At 45.4% G+C, this 13,225-nt stretch overlaps 1 long non-coding RNA gene across 1 annotated transcript in view; it reads right to left on the bottom strand.

Annotated features, from left to right (window-relative positions):
• Positions 1-4,162: 4,162 nt before the first annotated feature.
• LOC119029108 overlaps positions 4,163-13,225 on the bottom strand; it is a 102,626-nt gene continuing 93,563 nt past the window's right edge. The window contains exons 5-6 of the long non-coding RNA XR_005077902.1: positions 4,615-4,671; positions 4,163-4,247 (exon numbers count right to left, since the gene is read on the bottom strand). This is a non-coding gene — a long non-coding RNA (uncharacterized LOC119029108). The remainder of the gene's footprint in view (positions 4,248-4,614; positions 4,672-13,225) is intronic.

Below are 13,225 nucleotides of genomic sequence, written 5' to 3'. Positions count from 1 at the left end.
GAAATGCTCAATTCCATTCTTTTCCCTGTCTGCTCTAGATAATAACTGTTATAAACTGGTACGTAAGACACATATAAACTTTGATTTCTTTTCCATGGAGTCATAATCATACATTTTCATCCTTGAGCCGCGGAACTCTACTGCACTCTGTAATCGACTTGTCGGAACTTCCTGTCAACAGGAAGCTGCTGCAGAAGAGTGGTAAATTTTGTTAGCTTTTCTACTGAAAAGCTAACAAAATTTACCACGGATTAAATTTACACCGGAATATCCCTTTAAGTACAGTGCTCTAGTAAATGGAAAACACCAACTGTAGTTGCACAATCAAAAGTCACTCTTTGAAATGGCTGTGTTTCCACTGGACATAACTGAAGTAATTATGGTGCATAATTTCAAGTAGACAGGTTCCTCTATGTAGAAATTGAAACTGTCAACATGTTTTTGTACACTTACGTTATTTCATATCAAAAGCAGCATGAAAACTACTCAAGAGAGTGACTAATTACACGTGAAAGCCCTGAAATGAGGTTAATACGGTCAATTCTCCACCGAACAATCATGATGTTGAGGGGATTTGGGACACAGCTGTGGAGTCTCCGCAGACGGGCTCTCAGAGGATGAGTGACGGCCCTAAAAACGCAGCTGCCGGAGGTGTGGAGGAGCACTGAAGGAGTATCTCTATGTATTTGCACATCAGCGGTCTGGCCCCTTGATATTTTGACCCTCTCAGCACCTTCATTTGTAACACAAGACAGGGTCTATAGAGAAGGAGCAGAGAATGGAGATCAAAGGGAGTATGAGATGAGAGTCCAGACTATGACTCCTAAGCTTATTGGTGCTGTTTTCGATTTGTTAAATGAAGAGCAAAACATACAGAAAGACTTGCACAACTTCTCAGTTTAAACGTGTGATATAACTTTATTTAAATCTTATTCTCACAGTCTTTGCTATGTGGGAGCACGTCAGACACAGAGGGTTCAAAGGTCAGGCTTCATTGCCCCCAGAGAGAACAGCCACTTGCCGAACATGCCACATGTGCACACTTCTCGCTCACAATGCACTGGGAGGGGTTTTCTATTCCTGTCGTCGGCTCGTATTTTATGACATCTCTGAGTTACTACAATGGTAGCTGATGCCACTCTATCATCTGCTCCTGCCTCAAAAGCTGCCCATTGTGGCGGGAGTGAAGAAGAAAGAGACACAATCCTCTTATTATCGGGGCAAATAAATAGCAGCGCACGGACTTGCCGCTCACAATCTGCTCCTAGCTGCTCGATCTTTTAGGCTTTGGGCACAATTTCAGTGTGAAACGTATTTAGGCTTTAGCGGAGGAGTTGATGAGGTGAGGGATCGTTACCTCCTCGGGATTTTCTTTTGAAGGCTCCATTTCTCTGACCTCTAAAAAATGGGAGAGAAGAAAAGCCATAAAACCTATTTTCCATTACGTCTCTTTAAAGTGATGCCCGCGAGTGAAGGGATGGAGGGACAGAGAGTGAGCGAAAGAAAGAGAGAGAGACAGAGACGGGGACAGAGACAGAGAGAGAGAGCGGGAGAGAAAAATTGGCTTCTGGAGAGCGTTTACATCGCTCACATGTCAATGCAAATAAGACCGTCCGGCTGCTCGGCACTTCGTTTGCCCCCAACAACAACAAAGATCTTTGTATCTTAGGTGGTCAGATGAATGTGCTCTTGCCCATATATCTCGTCTCCCTGTTAATTACAATAAGTTGGTGCCATAATAGGATTGTCAACTACCAAGGAGTGACAGCTTAAAAGAAATGCTTTCCAGTTGAAATGTGCCTTTGAAGGCCGATTTTCCAGAGCTTTCTTGCTTCACTTTAAAGCTCCATCCAATTCAGCGGCCCTTTCAGTGTAGCTGGGATACAAATCCATGCCACTGCAGCTATCACAGGCCCAGAATGAGCATAAAAAATCTGCATTACATCTTGCTTCGTTTTTTAAAGGTTCTCTTTGGCTTCTCATGTGCAGGGGGCCCTCTATAGCGCAAAGCGTCCCACTTTGGCCTGCCAAGTGTCTGTGTTACTGGGATTTGTCATAGGGAAGTCAAAGAATCGCTGGTAAAGACAATGCTAGCAGCCACCATTTCATCGTCGCTCGGGCCCCTCGATCTTATTCCAGAAACGCCATTGTCATGCTGCCGCCTGCCAAAACGCACACCCGCGGCCAGCTACCAATCAGTCACTCGCAGGGGTGAGTTTTTCGGTTGTGCTTTCAAGGTTCTTCGCTATCACTCCATCTCTCCCTCCTATTTATTTTCCTGTTGTAGCCGACAGTTTGACAGATTCCAGGAGTGCTGGTTTTGGAGCCAGCGTGTCTTGGAGGCAGTGGCAGCGGATGCAAGTGATAACCATCCCCTGCCAAAGGCTACCGCTGTGCCTCGAATCCCTTTGTGGGTGATTTCAAGGCACGCTCACGCCACCCCACACATCTGCCCTCCTCAAGCAGCTCTACAAAAGGGACACATTTTGAAACCTCCCTACTGATGTTCCTACACTTTTGTGAAACCAAGGGGGGGCCTTATGTGAACCTGCAGATGATTTTCACCGGTTTAGAAATAGATTGGGGCAGAGACGGATGTGAGAAAGAGAGGTAATAGAGCATTACAAAGATGCCCTATGGTCTTTCCTGTTGCCAACCGCATGAGTAAAAGGGGAAGTCTTTCAAACTTTCTTGGTAAATAATTTGTTAGGATATCACTGTTACATCAGAAGACACATACACAGACGGAAAAGACGTCGAGTCACAGTTACAGCAAGGCTGCCAAACGAGTGACCACGGTTAGAGTTCGCGTTGTGGCATTTGTAAGCATGACACCTCTGGATACTTTTAAGGGGGAGCTCAAGACATTTCAGCTATGTTTACGGCGACCAAAAGAGGTTTTGTCAAAAAAGTGTGTTTATGTCTAAACTTAACGAGAGCATCAGCACGCCTTTGGGACGAGAGAGAAATAAAAAATACGCAACATAAAGAAATGTACAGCTTGGATCCATCTGTGGTTTTGCAGAAACGTACTAAGCTACACATTCATCATGGCGTTTGGGTTGGCTTGTGTCAAATACTATTTACTGGCATTGGCAAGAATAAAGGTCAGTAAGAAAAACTGTGCAGCGGGCATTATCTACAAGATGCACACTGAACCAAACCCCATATGACACATGGTTCAGATTATGTGTACCTACCTCGTGCCTGCACAAACACAAAGAGGATTTGGGGGAGAAAGTTCCCAGCACCTCATTCACCTCTCCTCACCTCTCGCTCCCCTCCTTCCTCTCTGTCCACAGGTCTGATAAAGCAGGGAGGCCCAGTGGCTCTCCTCAACGAGCCAGACCTGGGAATGAGAGAGGAACTCGTAAAAGATAATCACGCTTTATGAGGGCCCCTCAAGAGGTCTGCTGAGGGAAAGGCCATTTTCGTCTCGCAGTCTAATGGGGAGCAGGAGAGCAGAGTGCTCTTGCTAACAGAGATCACAGGCTAGTTAAACAGGGGACACCGGGGACGGGGCTCTCCCCATTAACAAGCTTGATATTCACATTTTTGTCAGTCTTTTAAAAAACTTGCTTCACTTAAATCACTTTCTGCAGAAAAGTCTGACCCAGGCTGTGAGGAGGGGAGCTGAGAGATTCCTCTGTGCAGCTTTAACATTTTTTTTTGTTTGCAAAAATATTGATAAAGTTAATATCGATAAAGTTAACTTAAAAATCTTACCTTCTCACCACTGCATTTACTGTGCAGCACTGTAAAGGACTGAAAGTAGATTTGTCACGAACTCTGAAGGTTTGTTTCCTTAACCAATTAATCGATCAATTATGATGATTATAGTTATTATTATTATTATTAGTTATTGGGTTTAGTTTAGTGTTCAGCTCATAAGTGTGTTCCTTGAATGACAGTTTCTTCAAATGAAGATGCCTATATATCAACATGACATTTTTGCCTACCAGTATCATTTATCAAAAACATAATACCTATCCTGAAAAGTCATGCTTTTAAATTATCATTGCTGTTAAAATGTATGTATGTATGTATAAAATCTGTTAAACAAATCTCAATTCTTTTAAAATAATCCTGTTGCACAAAATTAACGAATAGAACACATAATCTTCATGACAAATTTTACATCATCAAGTGACGGACGAAACATAAATTACATTTTCAATTTCTTCCAAACCACAAAGCAGATCTTTTTCACTTGATTCTGTCTTCTTTGTTGTGGACACTATGTCTACCTACATGGAAAAACGCACAAGAAGAACAGGATTAAAAATGGTCGAAACTCCTTTGAACAAACTTGCTATTGGCAGCGCATTACTTCTATATCTCCAAGTGGCATCATTTGCATTTGAAATGGACCTTATACACGCCCAATCAAGAGCGATAAAGAGAGACAAAGAATAAAAGAGACAGGAGGGCAAAAATGAAAGGCGAGATTTCTGAAAGAAAAGACGAGGAAGCAGAGAGGAGTTAGACGGGAGAAGTACGTGAGGGAGCAGTAAACAAAGAGAGCAGCCAAAAAAACAGAAAGGGAGAGAAAAAAAATTGACTGCGTGGGTGAGTTGGTGGTGCTGAAGTGGAGCCAAGCCCCGCGGCCCTCACCTCAGCCACATCTTCATAAGCTGCTGCGCCTCCCTCTCCCCAGTCCAGCCTCTGGCCCTGCAATAAATACATTTTCAATTAAAAGCACTGGGGAACAAAAAAAAGGAAGAGGAGGAGGAGAGGAAGGAGGAGGGAGGAGGACCCTCAAGGAGTCTGAGTGAATCCCCTGGATGACACCTCTGGCCACGAGGCTCAGATGTGCTTACAGCAGAGGCCCCATCGCCGTGCCCCGGCACACGCGTGCAGTCTAATCACTGGCTGGCTCTTTGCAGCCAGTCAAGCATTTAAAGGGAGCCCGGGTCTGAGTCCAGAAGTGCACCAGCCAGCACTTTGATGGAACACCTGCAGTGAAACGAGATCTTTACTGGACACGGTGCAACCTGAACCCCCACACAGATGGAGAGTTGTTGGACCCGCCACGGGGTCGGGGGCATGAGCGTGAGCTGGACTCCAGACATACCACCACCGGGGCCTTTGAAGGTTATTATAGGTGGCTGTTGTCAAGGCTAATATAAGGTTTACGTCAGTGCCACTGGGTGTAAGGGTGATATCAGAGTTCATGGAAAACCTCTGACACCGAATACAGACGATCTGGGTTTACGTCTGACCTGCTTCTGCCAGAGCAATGCAGTCTGGACTGAACACAGATGGCGTGCTAGGAGCTCGATCGAAGTGGCTGTGCTGGCCTCCACACACACACACACACACACACACACACACACACACACACACACACACACACACACACACACACACACAGAGAGGGTGCCATTATGATCGTCCAAATCTCGATCCATTTTGTTTTTTGTGGAGTAATGTCTACGCCCCATTTATCCACTCCGTTCACTGGCTGTCTGCTGTTGATTCATTTTATGCAAAGGTGAACTGGTCCCACTGGATAGAAAAACAAGACATCAGCTGTCTGCACAAACACAACCAAAAAGACAGCCTTGCTTATTTAGTACTTGATGACACGGCAAAGATGCGAAAGATAACTGCTATGATGGCGGTTCACACCTGGAGGCAAAAAACAACAACAGAATATTTCCAGCCACAGACAGTTTACCACTGCTCAACACACACTGAACTGTTCTGCTTCTGTAACACGTTCCACTTAAAGAACGCGCTTCCCATTGGGCCAGTGATCCAGACCGAGGTTTAAATAAGGTTGCATTACATACATTAAAAGGTATGCAATAGATTATCCTGTCCTATCCTCTCCAGTCACACCACAAAAGCCAGTTTTGAGTTTTTCACTGACTCAGCTTCATTTTTACTGTCAAATACGACTTCCATCCAAACTGTTACGCCAGCTCCATGGTCACAGTTACAAGTGTCGGGTCCGTTAGGGGTCCAGATTATTGCAAATATCAGACAGAATAAAACATTGTATATTTGTGCACAACACATATATCTTAAATTAACACTTTATAAGTATCATATCAACATTTCTCAGCATGTTCTTACTCCTAACTCATCAAACTTCAAGTCACCACACCACACTTTAACATAAAGAAATGTAAAGTTGCAACATATCCCTGTCATGATTAGTTTTTTGTTTTTTATGATTTCCCATTTTATTTTGCAGATTATATCCTCAGTTGCCATATTTTCCTTTTCTGCTTCCTGTTTTTTTTTCTTTTTCCTTAGGTTGTTTGTTCCTGTTTTACGGAAGCGTTGGTTTGTTTTTCTGAGCAATTATTTCTGTTTTTCTGAGTTGTTTGAGTAATTTTTTTTTTCTGTTTTTAAGAGTAAATTATTTTCATGGTCGGTTTTTCTGAGTATTTTTTTTCTGATTTCCAGAATATTTTTTTTCTGAGTTTAGAGAGCATTTGAAACAATAGACACATTCATTCCTTTATTGAGAGCTTGATTCAATGGAAACAAACCGGCTTATTTAGTTTAATTAGTTAAGTTTAGTTTAGTAATTAAGTTTGATCAGAGTTTGGGACACTAGGAGATAGTCCTGTCTTTAACCCATCTCGATGGCATTACCATTAGTTGGTCAACTTTACGCAGGCACCTGAGGACTCTGTGGTTGTTTAGATGGAAAGCCCATTCAGATCTACTAGACATAGCAATGTTTCTCCAGGATCAGTTGGACAGATATGGCATGCTCCACGGATACAAGATGATGTATTTGAAATGCATTCAGGCTGGCTATGTGCTGACTCAAGAGACAATCAGGAGACTGCTGAAAATCTTGGATCTGCATGGGAATTAGAAAACCAGAAAAGAAATATTTAAAAAAAAATAAAAAATAAAAAAATAACTCAGAAAAAACAGAGGGTTTTTTTTTTTTTTTTTTTTTTTTTTTCAAGTGAATACAATGCACTGTTTCTGTTAGTTAGGCAGCCTTTGTATTGAGCCTCCCTCACTTGTTGTCAGTTCATCTGTTTTGTTCTTGGTGTCACTGTGTTTCCACCTTGGGTTTTTTTTTTCGTCCTTGGGTTTTTTGCAGTACTACGGGTGTTTCCCGAGCTTCATCCTGGTTTATACTCCATTTAGTTTTGTATTTCTCTTTAGTATTGTGGATTTGCCCAAGCTCATTTTTGTCATTTTTGTGGCTGGGCTTTTGAACTTCAGTTTATATTATTTCAGCCATGATCATGATCCAGATTTGCAAAAACGTCAGTGCCAACATTTCTTCTGCTGATTGGGTTGAGCAGACTGGGAGGGTGCCTATTTCATCTGTGAACTACTGACATTAATGGATATTAGGAACCGAACATCTGTAACAACCAACAAACCTAATAAAAGTCCTGCCAGACTGGTAAATTAGGGATAAACTGATTTGGACTTCCTTCAACTGAAGCATAAATCAAGCAGCAACCAATGAAGGGCGGAACATGAGACACAAATCAACGGCGGCCATCATTATACGATGCACACAAACCAACATTCCAGCACAGTCTATGGTAATGTTGGGAATCCCTGATGCGACACAATGCACCAGTAGGCCGGCATTATAGCCACCAAATATGTGCTGTTGCGGAGAAGTCAGTGATGAATTTGTCGGCAGGTTTGGTTTCGGCAACACAAAGCAGAGCGCCGCCTCAGCTACACGGGCTGTCACTGTGCGCCGCCCAGGGTCACGGTCTCTGTTCTGAGCACCGTGACCGCTGCGGTAATTACCTAATTTGAAGAAGAAGAAAAAAAGGCTTCAGCATTCCAGGAGTGTCACAGGGGCTGGGTTTGTGTGGGCAGACTATGAGCTGGATTCTGTGATTCCAGGGTGGATGTGAAGGGATTTAAGCACTGAGGAATTTTCCCCTCTCCTTATTCTCTGCTGTCACCATCCCACCCATCACCCCACCCACCCCTTGATCTGCCCCTGGTTCCCAACAGGGGAAGAGAAAGGGGGTGGGAGGGGAGAGACGCGCTGGAGGTCAAGAGAAGTATGTGGTCAGGCCTCCCTGGTCAGAGTAGGTCAGTGGGCTGGGTGACCTCGAGGTCGGTGGATGTTGTCATAGCTGCTGATACTGTAACAAGAGAATGAGCTGCCGTCTGGGGTCGGATCAGCACATTAACTATTGAGTAATTGGTTTATGAAGTTGTAATTTGGTTTACCGCTGTAGTAGGCTAAATAAACGGCCTCTGCTTCGGTCCTTGGCCCCAGAGCTGGTTATGTTTCACCTTTCCTTTCCCAGCCTGCTGGCAGTAGCGGCAGCAGCAGCCAAGCATGCTCCCTTGAGACGTCAAGCTAGCTAGCGTCATCGCAGCTAACAAGTACCACGCTTTTGCTGTTTCCAGCAGGCCTGCCAGCAGATCCCAGACAGGGCCCCATTTCACGGCTGCCTGCTCAAGGTGTGGGACCAAGCACAAGGGCCCCATGGCTGGTTAGGGGCTGTGAAAGAGAAATAATGTGTTTGGATTCCTGTGCATGTAATGTGTGCGTGTGTTTTAGAGTGCGTGTGTGTAAAAGTGACTTATTAGGCTGCCGTAGCTATCGTTTTGGTGTGCATGAGAGGTAGTTGTATGGCTCATAGTGGAATTTCCATTTCATTTCCCCTTTTATCCAATCAGCAGGCCTGGGGGCCCCCAGCCTTGTCAGGCAGGGGGTTGTGGGAAACGCGGTCTGACTGCGGGAGTTGATGTGATTTAGGCCTCGCTTGAAGGGAACACATGCCTATTTTGACAGACGCTGGCCTCCTGCTCAGACTGAGGTCTGCAATTACACAGGACATAAACACTGTGCGCTGAGGCCAGGCTGGAGCTGCGAGGGCCCCTGGGAACGGAAAACGCTGCGCAGCTTTGTGGAGGCTGCAGAGGCCTTGGCAGGCGCCCACAGACGGCCATCGCGTGACTGTGGGAGAGGGATGACTCGTGCGCAACGCCGGGGAACTACACTGAGAAAGAGAAAACATCCAGAGAAATACACAAGTACATGAAAGGGGTGTCTTGTGCTGCAATAGAGGAGATTGTTCATGTGTGTCACTCAGACATGTAGACATAAATATTCTAGACGCCACAAATTTGTACTTGCATAGCGAAGATATGGATGTACAGTATGAAATACAGGCAGACGATTACCACACACACACACTTACTCTCTCATCTCAAACTCTTAGATCATGTAGACGCCACAACTCTCTCTTTTTCTCTCCCAGAAACCCACAGCCACGGCTGCAGCTAATGATTATTTTAATTATTAATTAATCTGCAGTTTATTTTCCCATTTAAACAGTAACTCCACCAATTTTACAAATTACAGTGTATTGATAGCTCTTGTTGAGCAGAATTGCACAAGTTAAAAAAGTATTATAAAGTATTTAGTAGCTCCGATAAATTGCCTCCTGCGATGTGCTGCATACAGCTGCATTGTGGGTAATGCATCTGCCAGTTGAAAAAAATCTAAAAAAGAATACGTGAACTAAAAAAAGGTGATATCTCTTGTTCTGCTGAATAGATTTCTACCAGCAATGTTACACGAGTACAATGCTAGACCAGTGACCTGCTTTTCAAAACCTGGTACCTACATTACCCACAATGCAACTTAACCACTGAGGCAGTTTATCAGATTACATGCAGCTTCCTCTGGAGCCACAAAACGCTTCATACTACTTTTTTTTCACATACACAGTGGTGATCCCCAAGATCTATGAATACATTCGAATGTGTTAATCGATTAATCGTTTAATTGTTTAGTCGGTAAAATGTAAAAGAAAATTGCAAAACTGCTCATCGCACATCACACACAGCCCCAAACCTTTTCAGATTGCATCTTTTGTCCATATCAACACTCCCAAACCCAAAGACTCTTCGTGTACCATCACAGATGACAAAAACAAGCAGCAAACTATTTAGGAGGCTGGAACTCTTATATGTTTGTTATTATTTGCTTAAAAAAAATGAAAGAAACCATTAATCAGCTGTCAAACATTTCCTTTCAAACAACTAATTACATTACATGACTTATCACTGCAGCTCTGCCCACATCAGGCCTCACCTTTCTCCCTGTGAGCGGCTTGAAACCTCTTTCTCTCCAGCTGCGTATTCATTCCCGCCCTCGCTCCCTCCTCCTCCCTGGAGTGTGCGATGAAGGGGGGCAGAAGTGCTCCGCCACGCACGGGGTCCGTGTTCAGTTTCCTACCAAGAGAAGAAGCTCCACTGGGCCTAAAACAATTACCCATTTAAGAGTGCTAAATCTACTTGCAACACGGAAACAATGCGGCGGCTGCCACTGTTATTTACTGTAATGAACTGGGCCCCATTGTGAGCATGGCACTGTTTGGGGACCTCTCATTGAGCCGGGCTGAATGCAACAAGCCCTGAATGGATGTCAGGCTGCATAAAGGTTTTTGAGCAACTGTGAGAGTGTTGCCTTGTGGATAAAAAGAGTGGCGGTGAGATCATATTTACCCACCATTCAGCCTGCTTTATATACGCCCATCGGCCACATCCTATTCGGATAAATCAGGGACAGAGGGAGCGGCCGGCAGACGAGAGTGTATTTTCCACAGTCAATTCAGAGCGGGACCTGACACAAGCATGGGAAAGCAAATAACCCGGATTAGGCTTCTTCAAAGGCCTGGCCCTGTGAAAGATGGGAGCAGGAGGAGCAGACAAAGGTGGGAGTTAGCGGTACACACATACACTCTTACTGTTATGACAGTAAGACACACACACACAGGAAGTTGAGATGGTGTATGAAACTCCATCCAGCTGAGGTGTGGGTTTGTTTGGCTGTTTTTGAGATTTTCTAAGACAGAGGATCAGGAAGAAGATGGTTGGGTGTGTGTGTGTGTGTGTGTGTGTGTGTGCGTGTGTGTGTGTGTGTGTGTGTGTGTGTGAGATGTGGGTAGTGTGAGGATTGCATGTCGAGGCATCTACGCCACAGGATCAGACTTCACCTCACCTGCTCGGTGTGCGAGTCTGACGCTCATCCAAGCCAAGCCAGTCTTGGCCAGACCACAACTGCCAGTGTGTGTGTCTGTGTGTGTGTGTGTCTACACGTGCATTTGCGTGTGGAAACTTCTTCATCCCATCCTCGAGTGCAACTCAAGTTCAGCCGAGGATGTCTGCGTTTCATTAAAACCATCAGAGCATCTCGGCTGCAGACAAACACCCATCGTTATGAAGCCAGTTTCCCTCAAAACGTGATGGAATCTGACTGCCACGGCTTTGAGGAGATCTCTGAGACTCTCCACGGCGATTTATAACTTACACACGGTTTAGCAGCACACGCCGCTTACATTACATTACTCCAGACCACAACAGTGTTATTAACGGCGCAGCAGGCTAATTTCTCAGTGACGGGACGGTTAAGATTGTCAGAGCTCTCCTGACGTGAAATCATGTTACACACATGTGCCACATACCTCCGTACACAGTCCTCAGCGCTGACATGACTTGGACTCAAAGACCATTCAACAGCAGGAATGTTCGCAGCTGTGTGTGTGTGTGTGTGTGTGTGTGTATGTGTGTGTGTCTACGTGTGTTTGTGTCTCCGCTCTCCATGTTTCAGGCCATTTCTCCCTCCCTTCACTTCCTATCTCACTATCAAAACGCTCATTTCCCAAGAGACACGGTAGCCTCCCGAATGTACACACACACTCATACACAGAGGCATGCGGCAGGCATAAAACACACACACACACTTACACATGCAGGCACACAGCACTCTCTCCCTCAGGCGGTCTGGCTGTAAGATGATACCTCGTCTCGGAGCATTTCGCACATGCCTTCCCGGACAGTTCCCACACTCCCGGCCGCCTCAGCCTGTCTGACCTTTGCCAAGCCCGCCACCCTCCCCACTGCCCCCCCCCGAGCCTCCTTCCCCAGCATCCCTCCTCCTCCTCCTCCTCCTCATCTTCTCCCAGGGCCTGCGGTTTGGACAGCTGCGGCCAAGCTGGCTGCTCGGCTTGTGGAAAACATCCGCCACACATGGAGGACCGCGCTGATCCAGCTTGGCCTCCACTGGCTGCTGGCTGGCTGACTGACTGGCTGCCTGTTTCTCAATCTCAAGAACACATTATTTGACCCACTTATGTCCCCACGTCCCCTCCGACTCCGAGACCTCACCCACCGCTAATAACATGTATCAGTTTTGGGGCATTTCATGTTTTAGGTAAGCTAGGAAAGAAGTGAGAGTAGCCCGCTTTGTTGCTGCTGTTTTAAGCGCACACCACCAAGAGCGGCTGCAGGACCCAATATCCCTGAATTAAACCATATGTTTTTCCTCTTTCCAGGTGAATGATTGGTCACAGGGTTGGATCTACAGTAAGTCCAGTATATTGAGACTTATTCCTGACATCCCACTTAATTCGGACAAGTCTGTTTCCAATGCAAATAACTTTGTTTACAAGTTCTTTTTTTAATCAATTAATCGTTCCTTTAGTTCATTAAATTGTTGTGAACTCCCGAAAACATGGGTTCACTTTCAGTTATTGCCGACAACTACTAACAGCTACCCTGCTCGCTCTCTCTCTCCTCCTGACAGACTTGTTTAAAATAAAATTAGTTCTCCAGACTGGTTACAAGACTAAAAGTCTTGTTATGGTGAATATTTTTTGCAGCGCAAGCCTAATCCCCTGCAGCATGGCTCCAATTTAAGGCCTCCCCACCGACACAGTGTGGTACATAAACAGGCCTGGGTTACAGCCCCCCGCCCCCCAACAGACGCACACACACACCCACACACCCACACGCACGCACACACGCACGCACACACACACACACACACACACACACACACACACACACACACACACACACACACACACACACACCTCCTCCTCTCTCTACACACACACACACGCAGCCTCAACATATGAGACTGATTTTGTTTGGGATCTGGACTCTGGCCACTGCTTGGAGCTTTTTTCCTTTTTATGTGTGCACCCCAGTCACACACACAAAAACACACACACATGAAAGCACACACACACTTATGCTTACTGTAGTGCATGCATGAACGAGGGCGGTAGACTAAATCAGACCAAGGAAAGGTACAGGATAGTGATGGAGCTGTAGACAGACTCACACACTGTAAAGATTTGTGTGTTTGCATCTGCCAGTGCAGATGTAGACACACACACACACACACACACACACACACACTCCTGCAGAGGCACACATAGCAGCCTGTTAACCACTCTAACTCCCTTTC

This window comes from Acanthopagrus latus, chromosome 11 (assembly GCF_904848185.1).
Source record: "Acanthopagrus latus isolate v.2019 chromosome 11, fAcaLat1.1, whole genome shotgun sequence".
Taxonomy (NCBI): Eukaryota; Metazoa; Chordata; class Actinopteri; order Spariformes; family Sparidae; genus Acanthopagrus; species Acanthopagrus latus.
This window is presented reverse-complemented; position numbering and strand designations above follow the sequence as displayed.